The following is a 15,655-nucleotide window of genomic DNA, read 5'->3' on the forward strand; positions in this document are numbered from 1 at the left end:
TTTTAATCATATGATAAAATATGTGATTAATCATGATTAACTATAGGAATGCAGCGATTAATCGTGATTAAAAATTGTAATCGTTTGACAGCACTAGTTAATATGGAACCTGTGTATGGGTTACTAATATGGACCTGTGTATGAGTTAATATGGAACCCGTGTATGGGTTACTAATATGGAACCTGTGTATGAGTTAATATGGAACCCGTGTATGGGTTACTAATATGGAACCTGTGTATGAGTTAATATGGAACCCGTGTATGGGTTACTAATATGGAACCTGTGTATGGGTTAATATGGAACCCGTGTATGGGTTAATATGGAACCTGTGTATGGGTTAATTATGGAACCTGTGTATGGGTTAATACGGAACCTGTGTATGGGTTAATACGGAACCTGTGTATGGGTTAATACGGAACCCGTGTATGGGTTAATACGGAACCCGTGTATGGGTTAATACGGAACCTGTGTATGGGTTAATTATGGGAAAAGACAGCTGGAGGTGAATGCTGGGAAACTCGGTATCAGTCACATGACTTGTGTAAAGACATCTCTGCCTTGCCATCATTTAAGCAAAGAAACCATTCTGTGTCTCATTCCTTCTGAAGAATATGGATCTGCCACATTGTATGAAATCATTAGATGACTAATCAATAGCAGATAAAGTTATCTTCTCTAGTTGTTATATAATTCCAAATCTCTCCCTTATTTCAGTAATCTGCTAAACAGGGATCGCTTTAAAGTGAAGCGTGGGTGCTTTTTTTGTTCTTTTTCACCACAAATGACTCTTCACAAGGACAAGGGAGCATTGGAAATCACACTCACTTTGTCCCCTGTTATGAGGCAGCCTCTCCCTTCCTCCCACAGACACCTACAGCTCAACATTTGCACCCATCCGTGGCATGGTGTAGCTATTCCCCGCTAAATGTCTGTAATTTCCATGTCAAAGGCACTGAATATTACTCTGGTCCCCTCCCATGACAGGCTCGCGGATTGGTGGTCGGTGGGAGGTGCGGCCGGCTCAAAGTGGCCGACTGAAGGTCTAATCATGGACGAACAGATCTACACGGCTAATGATGGTCATTTGCAGGTAAAAACACCGCAGATGTCACCATGGCGCCTCTCAGACCACTGTCCGGTTACCCTATCATAGAGGCTCAGGGAGAAAACAGCACAAAATGACACAAAATTGCAATGAGAGAGAAAGTGTGTATGTGTTTATGTGTGCGTGGTGTGTGTGTGTGTGTGTGTGTATGTGTGAAAAGGAGAGAGAGAGTAGTATTGCAGTTTCAATTTCTTTATTAAGGGATAGCCAACATACCGAGTTTTCGAGGGGGTCCCAAAAACACCAAACACATATATTACACACACGCATACATCCACACCAAAGCTCTTCATCACTACAAGCTACAAAGCAGTCCAACCTCTCTAACCTAATAGATTTATGTTGGTAAAAAACAGAAATTAAATTGGTAATACATTAAAAATAAAAAAATAAAATACAAATAAAGGACACAGGAGAAAACCACAATTGAAAATTTGTTTTTTTTTTTTTTTTTTTTTTTGACAAGTCAACCACCAGGAAAGCATGTGCATTGGTCACATGATTGCAAAAAGGGATGACTTAAAAAGTGAAAAAGATGAAATAGATCTCAATGAGCTGAGTAGACTATTCCAGTCAGAAGGAGCTTTAAATTTGAAGGCACGCCTCCCTATTTCTTTAGATATACTTGGAACAGAAAAAAACAAATGATCAAGATGTCTAAGCCTATAAGTAGACCTATATGGATTTAAATAATTTTGTAAATAAGATGGATAATTAAAGAAAAAGCATTTATAAATAAACGGAAGCCAGTGTAGTTGCCGTTTGGCCTTAGGTGATAAGAGATTCAGTTGCTGATACATGTGACAATGGTGAGTAAGGTATGGACATCTCAACACAAATCAACAGAGGCTGTTGAAGACAACATTTAAATATTTCAGATGTGATTCTGTTGTATTCATATACACAATGTCTGCATAGTCAAGGATGGGAAATAAAAGCTGTGTTACAATTCGTAATCTGATCTGTTGAGTGAAACAATTTATAGAGCGATACAAGAGTCTAAGGTTGAAATTAATTTTCTTCACAACAGAGTCAATATGTGACTTGAAGGAGAGATTTGCGTCAAGCAGTAGGCCCAAATATTTAAATTCTTCCACATTCTCCATAAGTGTATCATCCAAGAACCTTATTGACAGAGTGTGATCTTGATTGTAACGGGTTGACCTATTGTCAAAAAACATACTGTAAGACTTAGCTTTATTAAGTATGAGCCCATTATCTCCGAACCACTTTTGAATGTTGTCAAAATCTGATTGCAATGAAGACTTGATCAAATTAATATCGCATTTAGCAGAATAAATAACAGTGTCATCAGCATACAGCAAGATATTACAGTTGGAGCATATTTTTGGAAGGTCATTAATAAATGTAGAGAACAAAAGAGGGCCTTGGCATGAACCTTGTGGAACCCCCTTTTCCATGAAGGTGTACTGGGAAAGACAGCCATTGAAAACCACACATTGACGCCTAAAATGAAGATATGAATTAAACCAAAAGAGTGACTGCTTACACAGACCAATGCTATGCAATTTATCAAGAAGTAGATAGTGATTAACCAAATCAAAGGCCTTGGTGAGATCTATAAATATTGCTCCAGTAGGCATGTTATTATCTAAAGAGGATGTAACATCATTGACAAACTTTGTGAGGGCAGTAGTGGTAGAGTAATTGGGTCTGAAACCTGATTGCATATCAGATAAAACAGAAAAGTCATTGACATATTTAAATAATCGCTTAAAAATTATTTTTTTAAATATTTTTGCCATAGTGCTAATAATTGAAATTGGTCTATAGTTGTTAGGGTCAAGTGGATCGCCACTTTTATGAATAGGTGTTACTCTAGCATACTTCCACATAGCTGGAACTTCAGACATAGATATAGATAAATTGAATAAATAACATAGTGGAAATGCCAGGATGTGAGAAGCAATCTTAATGAACTTAATAAATAAAAGTTGGGTCATGTTCATTCTGTAAGGTGATACGTGACTATCTGTGGCTGGTCTGTGAGGGACCTCCTCTTATTCATAACGTCTCACCGTGCACTGGTATGAGTCTGCCCTCTTTAACTTTGTAAGGATAGAGTGTAATTGTAAGGGTCCTGTCATGTTTTGTTTTCCCTGTTTAGTGTTTTCCTTCATGTCTGCTCCTCTTGTTTACTTCCTGTGTCCTGTTCCATGTGTTTCTTTGTTTGTTTTGCCATGTGTTTCTGTTCCCTGTGCCCGTGTCTCCGCCCCTCACCTGATCTGCGTTAGTCATTGTGTGTTGTGTTGCACACGGTTGATTCAGTTCGTAATAAAGATTCCTGGGATTACCTTGCCTGGCTGTGCTTTGCCCTGCGTTTGGTTCAAGCTCTCCCTGTGGAACCGTGACAGAATAACCGACCGACAAGCATGGAAGAAGGCAAGTTTTTTTATTTTAATTCCGACTTGCCACTGCACCTAATGCCCTGGGAGCTGTTCTGGGAGGATGAAGAGGAGGGGGAAACCACTGAGGATGACTGGTCCTCTGAGGAGGATGGACCAGGTCCCTCTCCAGTCCCAGCTCCCCAATGCCCTGGGCCTGCAGTTCTTCCAGTAGCTCCAGCTCCAGTCCCTATTCCAGCTCCAGTCCCTATTCTGGCTCCAGTCCCGATTCCGGCTCCAGCTCCAGTCGCGAGTTCGACTCTGGCTCCAGCTCCCACTCCGGATCTGGCTCCAGCTCCTGCTCCCGATCCAGCTCCGATTCGGGCTCCCGATCCAGCTCCGACATGGGCTCCCGATCCAGCTCCGACTCAGGCTTCGGCTCTGACCGGTCGTCCATCGGGCCGTCCGCCTGACCCGCCGTCTCCGACCGGCCGTCCACCTGACCCTCCGTCTCTGATCGGCCGTTCACCCGACCGTCCGCCTGACCCTCCATCTCTGACCGGTCGTCCACCTGACCCGCCGTCTCCGACCGGCCGTCCACCTGATCCTCCGTCCCTGGCCAACCGTCCGCCTGTAAGGGTAAGGCATGTAAGGGTCCGGTCATGTTTTGTTTTCCCTGTTTAGTGTTTTCCTTCATGTCTGCTCCTCTTTACTTTCTGTGTCCTGTTCCATGTGTTTCTTTGTTTGTTTTGCCATGTGTTTCTGTTCCCTGTGCCCGTGTCTCCGCCCCTCACCTGATCCGCGTTAGTCATTGTGTGTTGTGTTGCACGCGGTTGATTCAGTTCGTAATAAAGATTCCTGGGATTACCTTGCCTGGCTGTGCTTTGCCCTGCGTTTGGTTCAAGCTCTCCCTGTGGAACCGTGACAGTAATCCACATGTCCCCACTCTTCAGCATCTTCTCTCTCTCTCTCTCTCTCTCTCTCTCTCTCTTTCTCCCCCCCCCTCTCTCTCAGATTACTGTTCCTTTTTCCATCACTGTCCTTAACTTTTAGCTGAGAAAGAAAGGAAAGAAATATAATATAATATCAAGATGAGATGTATTTATTAAGGGGTATAAATCCTTTCGTTTCTCTGTGTGGCTCCATTGGGCTTGTTCCAGTACAATGCACAGAGCTGTAAATCTGGATCACACTGCTCCCAAATGGCTCCATTACGATCCCTTTTCACTCTCACCACTGCCAATTGGATTTTGCTCCAGTGGTTTTGTTGTAAGAAGTAGCCAGATGAATCTATCTGGTCTTTTCATGAAGTTTTTTTGTTCCTTGGGTGTATCGTGGTATTAGGGTAGCTATACTATCTGTCTCTCTCCTGGGAGGTGCAGCAGCCATTGCTAATTGCTGACTGCCAGTGTGATCTGTCACTAGCAAGTGCCTCCCAGTTATCTTGGTTGATGCCGAAGACTTTTAAGGTCCTTTTTAAGAAACTCCTTAAAACGTAGACGGGGGGAATGTTGTCTGTAAAGAAACTTTAATTAGCTTGTCATACAGCAGAACTGGCCAGAACGGTTGAATATGCCCAGGCCATCGGAGTATGAATATGCCCAGGCCATCGGAGATTACGTTGACACAGGATGGTGTAGAGGTCACAGGAGCCAGTTCCTTTGAGTATGACAGACAACTCTTCCAGTATGCACCCTGTATGGAACAAATACCGTGGAAATGGAGCGCATTCACGCAATGTCCATGCCTGCGGTATGTTGTCTATGAATGAAAGAGCAAGGGTACGCAAGGAGCAAAGAAAGGTTCTAGTACCAGACACATTTGCTTAGTTTGCCAAACATTGAGGATGCCCTCTGTAGACCCCAAGCAAATTAATTTGTCTACCACAGATAGAATAGTGTTATCGATGGAAACGGCAGGCTGCAGGGTTGCAGGCTGACCATGGACAACTGTCTTTTTTTTCAAACTAATCTGCCTGTCAAACTGTAGGCAAATGATGAGCACAGTTGCTGTAGATCTTCCTCAGAGTGAGTAACAAAATGAGCGCCCTCTTCACTTATTGGGATGTAGGCCATGTTGGACTTGGACGTTTGACTTGACTTGATCGGGGAAGGCAGAAGGTGCCTGGCAACCTTTCATCATCTTTTCAGGTGCCTTTCATCATTAACATCTTTACTTCTCAAACATCTTTACCTTCATCATAGTCATCAGGTCACTTAACACCACTTACATGTTTTAACACCACCATCACTTTGGGTTCAACTCCCAGACAACAGACAATATCCAAATTTACAATGTATATGACCATGTGTGATGCTCAATGAGCTATATGAAATAATTAGGGTGTTATTTGTTATAGTGTTAATTTCGTCAGACGAGAAGAGAAGAAATATGTTCGTCAACAACCTTTTTTTTCATGACTAAGACGAGACGATGGCGAGACGGCAGTAATGTCCTGGAACACTGACTTAAGACTATCTTAAGATGCATTATTGTTGACGAAAAAAGACGAGACTAAAATGTTTTGCATGAAATAAAAACTAAGATAAAATCTCTCTTTATTTTCATCTACAAAATGAGAAGACAGAATATCTAGCTGTTACGTTTTCAAAATATTCCGAATGAGTTCATACGCAACAGCTTTCCTGTAGGCTAGTCTACGTGCTGTTGCTGCAACACTGTTGCTGAAACTACATGGAACAAGAACACTGGAGATTTCTGCCAGAGTTAGCAAGCTAACTACCTAAGCTTTATGCCACAATGCTACATACCCAGAAGTTGAAGCTTCTCTCATACAAATTAACATCCCCCAGAATGTCCATACGAAAATGTTCATCATGTAATGTCAACTATTTAACTAGTTAGACTGATGATGCAAAGTTTGCTAGCAAGTAAGCTAATATGGAAAGTTCGCTAGCAAGTTAGCTATGGCTAAGATGGAGAGTCTGTTTGGGGAATGTGTTGTGTTTTGGCGCATATCGCCATCTAGCGAGGCGGAGTAAAACATTAATACTTTGGTCTACAACAGTGTTTCTCTTCTTTTTCAGTTTCAGGACCACTTAACTAATCCTAGCTAAATAAAAAAGATTATACCTACTTCAACAGTAGCCTATAATTAGTCTACACTATAGGCCTACTCACTGAACCACCTTGCTTATTGTCTTTGCACTTTGCTTATTGTGTGGATTCATACTGTATGATTTAAACTGGCATATCTTACATAGACAGTGTTGCAGAACTGTTTTTACATACAAGTTGGTTCAATATTGCAAACAACTCATCTATATTATATTTTACCACGCCTGCTCGCGGACCACTTGGGATAGCTTGCGGACCACCAGTGATTCCTGGACCACACTTTGAGAAACACTGGTCTACGAATATGACAGTGGTCCAGTCAAATCTTTTACTGTCTATGGTCAAATCCTAGCCGAGCTATAACTGTAGCTCGACTTACCTGTGCATGTAAACATACTGACTGACAAAAAATCAGAATGAGTAATTATAACATACGAGTAGCCCTGTGGACACACAATATTGTTGGAAAATTGAGATGTGTGAAACACTATTTGACTCAAATGGTAATCAGAAATAATTTGTTATAAAAAAAAGACTAAAATGTGTTGACTAAAACTAGACTAAAATGACGAGACTTTTAGTCGACTAAAACTTGACTAACAAAAATTATATTTTAATGACTAAATATGACAAAGACTGAAAAGGACATTTCGTCACAAGACTAAGACTAGGACTAAATTAAAAATAGGTGACAAAATTAACACTAATTTGTTATGTTTACCTGTAAAAGCCCTGTGAGGGTGAGAGATCAGATTGAAAATCCATAATGCACAAGACAGACACAGACAGATAGATAGACATACAGACAGACAGTCAGCCATTTTGTTTTTTCCTCAAAAGGAAAACAGCATTCAAGGACTGCAGCACTGGGGATGAAGAGGAAGAGGATTTTTCACCTCAGGGCCAACTTAATGACCATGCTTAATGCATGACATAATTATGGCTGTTAATACAGTTTAATTTCCTGCATCAAAAGCCTCTTTAACATCCACACTAGTAGCTGACCAAATCCAGTGTTTGAAATGTTTTGGAAAGAGAAGTTACAGTAAATAGCCATCGGCTAATTTGGACAGCAACTGTTCTTCTCAATTTATGCCATAGCAGTTATTGTGGAAGCACTTCACCCTCCCGAATGATTTAGAAGGTTAGGATGTGTTTCTCTCTCTCTCTCTCCTTCTCTCTCTCTCTCTCTCTCCCTGTCTCTCTCTCTCTCAAACATTATCCGTGAGGCTTTTAACAAAACGGTTCCCCTGACTTTGCTGCCATAGGGAGTCAGCAAATAAAGTAGCCAATGTTGTTGTCAGGACAACAAGAAGAGGGCAAGAGAAAAACAAACAGAAAGAGAGAGATAAAGGGAGAGAGAGGGAAGAAGGGAGAATGATATATCAGAACAAATGAAGACAAAGACAGAGCAAGAGAGAGAGATAGATAGAGAGAGAGAGAGAGATGCCTGTGGAGTGTAACAGCAGCAAGAGCAGTCAGTAGGCTGGTACTGCACATCAAGAGGGGCCTTGAGCGAGGGCCAATCAATTAAGTATTGATGAAGCGATAGAAGTTTGCCCACCGCTGCCACCTTCTGGCTCAGGGACAGCCCCTGCTGTGGTGCCATGCTGCTGGGCTGACAGGTTCCACACACACATTAGGCACACGAAATACACACACACACACACAGACACACATACACATACACACACACACACCACACACACACACACACACACACACAAGCACACTCAGTAAACACACACTCACCCACACAAACACACTCACACCGCACACACAATGAACGCTCAATAAACACACACTCATGCACACACCCACACACACACACACCTACCACTGCTACCACCCCACACAGTCCAGATGAGCTGGAGGGCTTTGGAGCAGAGCGTACAGCACACCACACACGGCCCAGATCCAGTCAATCCGCTGCTTGAGGCACTGTTGGAGAACCAAGGAGAACCCTGGCTGACTTCTACACAAACTTCTCTTCACACAGCCCCATCACAGCAGATTCATCAGAATAATTATATCAACGTAGCTCATCACCCGAGGAGGATTTTTGTCCTCTTCCTTCATCATGGCGAGGAGGCTGTTTTGGACATAATTCTGACAAGACCATTTTCTCTTGCCAAAGCCCAGTCTCCCGTGGCTACTTCCACCTAATCCAAGGTGACTTTAAATTCAGGTGATCCAAATAGCATTTGCGTACACACACAAGCAGCACACACATATATAAACACAAACACACACAAATGCACACACACACACACGCACACACACACAGCGATATCTAGGTGTTGGATGATTGAATAGCAATGTCATTGCTACGTGTAGCTTTTAATGATGTTGTTATTTTACCATTTGCCATGTTTCATCAGATATTGTTAGAGATCGTGCTGAGATATTGGATTAATTGGATTTAGCCCCGAGCAGTCGTAAACATTATTTTCCAATAACATATCTGGGAATGTAAGGTGATATGCCTAATTATTACAGAATCTAAGATAATCAGCAGTTAAACTGGGTTAATTAGAAAAAAAACATACAAATAGTAAAATGTTCATCATGAAAGCTGCAACTGTTTTTTTGGTGTGACTTTGATAGATGTAAACTGAAGTGAAATTGTGTGAATGCATAATCAAAGCTTTGATAATCTGGACACCATATTTTGATATTTTGATTTGTGCACTTGCGGGTTTTACTCTATACACTGCAGTTTGTCTGTGTTTGTCTTTGATCCGCTTCTTGTTTGATGCAGCGAGAAATCTGAAAGTTAACCATGAAGCCAATTAGAGCCCAAAGGAAAGCGCCCAAAGGAAATAATGGCTCGCCCCCTCTGCAACCTCCCTTATCATCATCATCATCATCGCAAGCGTTATACATGTGACATTTCATCATAGTGACTTCACTCAAAAAAAAACAAAAAAACAACAACAACATGACGATTTCTTCCTCTGCTTTTTGAAGCTAAATATCAAAACCGCCTTGTGGTCTCTAGGTACCATGTCCTCTGGCTGACATAAACTACTGTAATTGGCTGTGCTCCGCTTGCAACAGAGAAGAAGCTTCCCTACATCTAAATGTGCCTGCTCTCTCTCTCTCTCTCTCTCTCTCTCCTTTTTCTCTCACTCTCTCCCCTGACAGCACAACATTGCTCATTACGCAAACAATGATGAATGCATAATGCCAGCTCACCTTGTTTGTATCAATGCAGGCATGCAGGCCAACAGGGAGATTGATATTCCCAGGCAGTGGGCCTGATGCGCTTCAAATGGATGACTGAGGCTGTCATGTGAGCACATTTTGGAAATGTCTGCCAGACAGGCTGTCCTGTTCAATATATGAGGGCCGCTGTTCATTTTAGTACCTGGGAGATGGTATGGGAAAAAGAGTTTCATACTCAGATTTGATGGTGTTATTTTATTGGGCGTGACAGCCGAGGTGAATGAGGATCACTGAATTTGATGTCCTGTTGCTGGGTTACTCCTTTGCACCTCCCTCTCCTGCTCTCTCGCTCTCTCTCTCCTGCTCTCTCGCTCTCTCTCTCCTGCTCTCGCTCTCCTGCTATCTCTCCTGCTCTCTCTTTCATTCTCTCCTGCTTTCTCTCTCTCTCTCTCTCCTGCTCTATTGCTCTCTCCCTCTCCTGCTCTCTCGCTCTCCCTCTCCTGCTCCATCTCCCCTCTCTCTCTCTCTCTCTCTCCTGCACTCTTTCTCTCTCTCACATTCCATCTCTCTCTCTGACTCTCTCACTCTCTCTCTATCTTTCCCTTCTCAATCCCTGCATGTTCTTCTCACACTCTCGATTTGCTCTGTCTCAGGAAGCTCCAAAGGGCTGTGCAGACTTGATGGATTGCACTTTTATTTGAGAAAACCCTGAAGTTTTCAGACTTCCTAGATATTCAATACTCAATATCTCAGATACCTCGCCCACTGTGTCCAGTTGCACTCAGATCCAGCGCTGTGAAAACCTGGTTGAAATGGATGTGACAGTGATGTGTATTAAAGAGCATCAAGACAAGTGGTAGATCTGCAAGCTGTACAGGGTTTCTGACAGTTTAAAGACAAAGCTTTGTGCATTTGGGAAGCAACGCAATAAGAGGATTTGCATCAGTGAGGGATGTGTTGGAGAGCCTCATCCAAGTTGGATGAGTAAGAAAAGAACAAATGAAAAAAAAAAAAAACGGTTTAAATATTCAATGAGCATCAATCCAGTAGATGGATTAGCAAAGAGGGCATACTTCCTGGATCTCTCTCTCTGTCTGTCTCTCTGTCTGTCTGTCTGTCTCTCTCTCTCTCTCTACTTCTCTCTAAGACTCACCCTAAAGGGAGCACGGGCAGATTAATAATTAAATGACCAATGTTGAGATGTGTCGTCTGGCACGGACCTGTTTCTCCTCTCCTCGCCAACTGAGCTCCCCTCCATCGGAAAGGAGACGGCGAGCGCCAGGGCGGGTGGAGAAAGAGAGGAGAAAAAAAGCGAGTGTTGAAGCAGAGAAAACAAAGCTGTCAAGGCGGCCAGCATGAGTTTCAAAGATTATTCTTTATCTGCCCGCAGGAGGCCTGCTGTGGCATGGATCAGACGATGCCAGCCAGTTTGTGTGTGTGTGTGTGTGTTTCTGAGGGGTGTGTGTGTGTGTTTGTCAGTGATCATGAGTATGTGACTGTATCTGTGTTGTGTGTGTGTTGCTGTTTGACGGCCTCTCCACATGCCCTCCAGCCACCATGAAAAGGGCGCATCTGCACAGTGAGTCTTAGAGCCCACATGCAGAAGAGAGGCAGCATCTATTTGAAATGATACCACCAACCTCTGCTGTGTGTGTGCATGTGTGTGTGTGTGTAATCCATAAGTAAAATTGTTGCCTCTCTATCTGTTCCAGACTACTACTACTAATAGCAGACACACCCTCATGTATCAACAAACACACACACACACACACACAGACAGACACACACATGCACACACACGCACACACACACACACAACACAATCTGAACACAAAGCGGAAACAGCCATGGGCCAGTGTCTGGCAAGAGCCGGTGTGTGTGTGTGTGAGTTTGTGTGTGTGTGTGTGTGTGTGTGTGCATGTGTATGTCTCCATGTGTCCATGTGTGTGCGCATGTTTGTTTGCACAGTGGCCAGGCCAGCTGACTGAGTAAAGGTGCAGCCAATATGTGCGGGAGGGTATCTTTGTGTTTGCTGGCGGCTCTACAGTAAGCAGCTCCGAGGGATCACATGGGGCTCACTGGAGCTGCTGCTAAAGAGTCTGAGAGCTGTCCGTGGTGCTGAAACCAGATAGTACTATTACTGCCAGCCAGACATGCTTTCTCTCTCTCTTTCTCTCTCTCTTTCTCTCTCTCCATTACCACCTCCCTTTTTCCTCTTCCTCTCACTCTTATACACTGTCATAGCAACAGCTTTAAGAAATTATAAATGACAAGTCTATTTTCTCCATGTTTTTTTTGTTTTCACCAAGGTAGCCTGAACTCAGGGGAATAAGAAATCACTGCATAGTCAACACTGCACTGTCATTTTTGGCTTGTCAGGAAGTGAGTAAGAGCCTGACTTAGAACAGGGGGAGAGCCTGACTTAGAAAAAAACAAGAACAGGAAAAACAAATGCATACACACACACACGCACACGCACACAAACAGACACATAGACACACTCGCACACACAAAAATCACAGGACATGGCACAGGACATATGTAAGCACAATAGTGCAGTTAAAGTAAAACTTCAAGAGTTACTTTTCTGAGAAACTAATAGGCTAAACTAGAATCCCCCCCCCCACACACACACACCAACTCTTTCTGTTCTCTGTTGCTTTGTGTTCGCAGATAAATAAATCATGAGCACACACACCATATCACCCTTGTACACCAGAGAGGACAGTGGCAGTGAAAAGGCAAACCAAGAACAAAACTCTCAAGAGAAACCCAAGTCTGAAGACACACACACACACACACAAAACTCTCAAGAGAAACCCACGTGTGAAGGCACACACACACACACACAACTCTCAAGAGAAACCCAAGTGTGAAGGCTGCTGTCATTATTGCCGCAGTCATAAATATGAGACGGCTGTACATTTGAGTGGTTTGTGAGAATGAATGGTTTCTCTGGCACTGTCTTGGTAGCAGATGGCTACAGGCCCAGCCTCGCCAAACACACAGCATGTGACAATAACTGGAGAGAGACAGGGAGAGAGAGAGATAGAGGGCCAGAAATGGAGAGAGAGAGAGATGGGGGGGAGAAATGGAGAGAGAAAGAGGGTGGGGGAGAAATGGAGAGAGAGAGAGAGAGAGAGAGAGAGACTCTTGCTGAGCCATAAGTAAGTCCAGATTTGAACTGCCAAGCTATCTAACAACATTCTCAGGTAATGATATTGGACTGACCACATATGAACCAAGCTGTCACAAATCTGGTAAACAGCAATTCATCCCTCGGAGAGAGAGTGAACTATTATGATTAATGACACAATGATAGTTTCGCTGTAGAGTTGCAAAAATCAAACAAAGAAACTAACTCATTTGAAAAACATATTATTTTCCAGTCTAATGACACATAAATCCAGTAATATAGAAAAAAATAAATGAGTCCTGGCCAACGCTTTAGAGACAGTGCATTGGCTCTCTGCATTAATAGGAACATGTGTCATTGTCATTATGGAAATGCGAGGTATTTATTTGCACCTAAAATTGTTGCCACACTTACTGAGTCTGTGGTGGATAAGACTTGCATTCTCAAGTTTTAAATTGCGGGCTATATATATATATATATATATATATATATATATATATATATATAAATAAAAGCCCAGGCTCCAAATCTCATTTTCTGCATTTCAATTTGTAACGGAATGGCACGGGTGTTTATATAAACTCAAACCATACCATTTCAGTTACATAAAAAAAGGAGGAACAAGCAGACCAGAGGTGGAAATTATTCCTTCTACCATTTATTAATTTGGAATAAAAGTAGTCTGGAAGCAGCTGTGGGAATAAATCATTGATATAATAATTTATTATTAAAGCAGATCAGTGCAACCGATACATAAAATAGCTACAGCTAAAACAGAACTAGCAGTCTTCCAGCCAGGGATTGAGCCAAGGCTCCAGGAGAAGCAGCGCTGCCTGTGAGGAAAAGGGTGGAGTGTCAACTACTCACCACTAGGGAACCTCGCAACACATGCAATCACTCAGGTGTTTCGTGGGTACGATCACGCCATGCGCTACACTGCAAGTCTAGAAAATGTGGAGATCAAAGAGTAAGGTGCGACTACACACTAATGCACACACACAGTGAAGAGGAGGGCTAGCTACAAGAACACCCCCACCACCAGACAGCGCGCCACGCCAGGAGGCCTTAGTATCACAAACTAGGAAACAGTATCTACACATTTAAAAAGAGACTACGCTACCAGTTGACCCGCTCACAAACAGTACGTACATACATGCGCTACAGTTGGGTTACAATCACAGCCTCACGAGGGAGGAATCCAACGCAGACAAAAGCAAACAATTACACACAATTACACCCGGGCAAAACAGCAACCAGCTGATGGCACCCCTAAAACACAGAGGCACCCAGATAAGCTTGACATGGGGCAAGGCAGTTCAACATTACAATTAGGCAACACTAAATCACTGCAATCCTTATGAAGCAGATATTACCTGCGCCGTCAATATCTACCCATACCGAATGCGGAAATGTGGAGGCCGCCAGGGAGTCATAGCGAATTCAGTGATCTCTAATGCCAGTAGATGCACACCGAGTGGGACCTGTATGAAGAGAAAGATTACTTTACGAAGAGCGATCTATATTCACAGAACATGGAAGAGAGTATTAGGCTACCTACCGCCATTCACCTCTGTGAAAGCGTTTGCGCTAGCATGCCATAGAGGGAAAATGTCCTGCAAGTGGAGGAACCAGGCTGACTTAAATAGCCTCAGTCTAACAAGCAATCAGCTCGTCCCTCCCCCTAATCAAGGTTGCCTGCTTGACTAGGCTACTATGCAGTATTCCACTACAATCTGTTTACTGTAATGTTGCTCTCAGCGCTTATATTTGAATTTTTCACTCTTTTGTGTGCAATGTGTGCTGCATCAGACTACATTCTGAGCATCAGACTAAATTATTAAAATGAAAGAATGCAGAGACATATAACATAACACATTATGGCTATTTAGCATCATCATTATCTACATGGTTTCCAAGTGATGATACTGGAACATAACGCCCATAGAAGGCTCAACATTGAGATTGTTGAATCAGAGAAAGCACACACACACACACACACACTCACACACACACACACACACTCTCACACGGACTCACACACACACACACACACACACACACTCTCACACGGACTCACACACACACACACACACACACACACACACACACACACACACACTCTCACACGGACTCACACACACACACACACACACACACACACACACACACACACACACTCTCACACGGACTCACACACACACTACACAACAACTCTACACTGTAAGCCCTATTTTTATTATGGCATAAAGACTTTGATGTGTGTGGAAGATCTTTTACATGCCCCATGCTGAGTTATTGTACCCAGAGGGGGAGAGGCAGCCAAACATAGATCCAGCCTTGTGTTATGTCAAGAACTAAATCCCATGCGAGCGGATATTGTTTCTGTTTGGTTTTTTTCTGCTTGTTTGGGGAGAGTTTAGGATTAAATACAATGAAGGAAGATATCGACAAAAAAGAACAAGAAAGTAGCAAGACTCTGGTGAAAACAAAGGCAGTAGTGTGTTTTCAGTGTACAGATTATTGTACACGCAGAAAAGAGATGAGCTTCACGGATGTGTGTGTGTGTATTTGTGTGGAGAGTGTGTGGGCGCACATGTTTGCAGATACAGTTCAAACTATTCACATATCAGGAAACTAGAGCTGGTACAAATGTAATACTTTTAACAGACTTAATGTACATATCTGATTGACAACAAGTTTGTTTGTGTGGCATATGAACATGATGTATTTATATTTAGACCACAGGTCAGGTTAGGTCTGGTCCAACTACCAACTACCAGGTCCAACAACCTTCAGTTGACCATGCTTTTGTTCATGTAATC

General features: G+C 42.8%; 1 long non-coding RNA gene across 1 annotated transcript; it reads right to left on the reverse strand.

The window, feature by feature from the left end:
* Positions 1-13,488: 13,488 nt before the first annotated feature.
* On the reverse strand, positions 13,489-14,559 carry LOC121688497. The gene is made up of 3 exons (XR_006024608.1): positions 14,392-14,559; positions 13,701-14,314; positions 13,489-13,525 (listed from the first exon to the last, which is right to left on the reverse strand). It is a non-coding gene; the product is annotated as an uncharacterized LOC121688497 (long non-coding RNA).
* Positions 14,560-15,655: the final 1,096 nt, after the last annotated feature.

Source organism: Alosa sapidissima, chromosome 17 (assembly GCF_018492685.1).
Source record: "Alosa sapidissima isolate fAloSap1 chromosome 17, fAloSap1.pri, whole genome shotgun sequence".
NCBI classification, from domain to species: Eukaryota; Metazoa; Chordata; class Actinopteri; order Clupeiformes; family Clupeidae; genus Alosa; species Alosa sapidissima.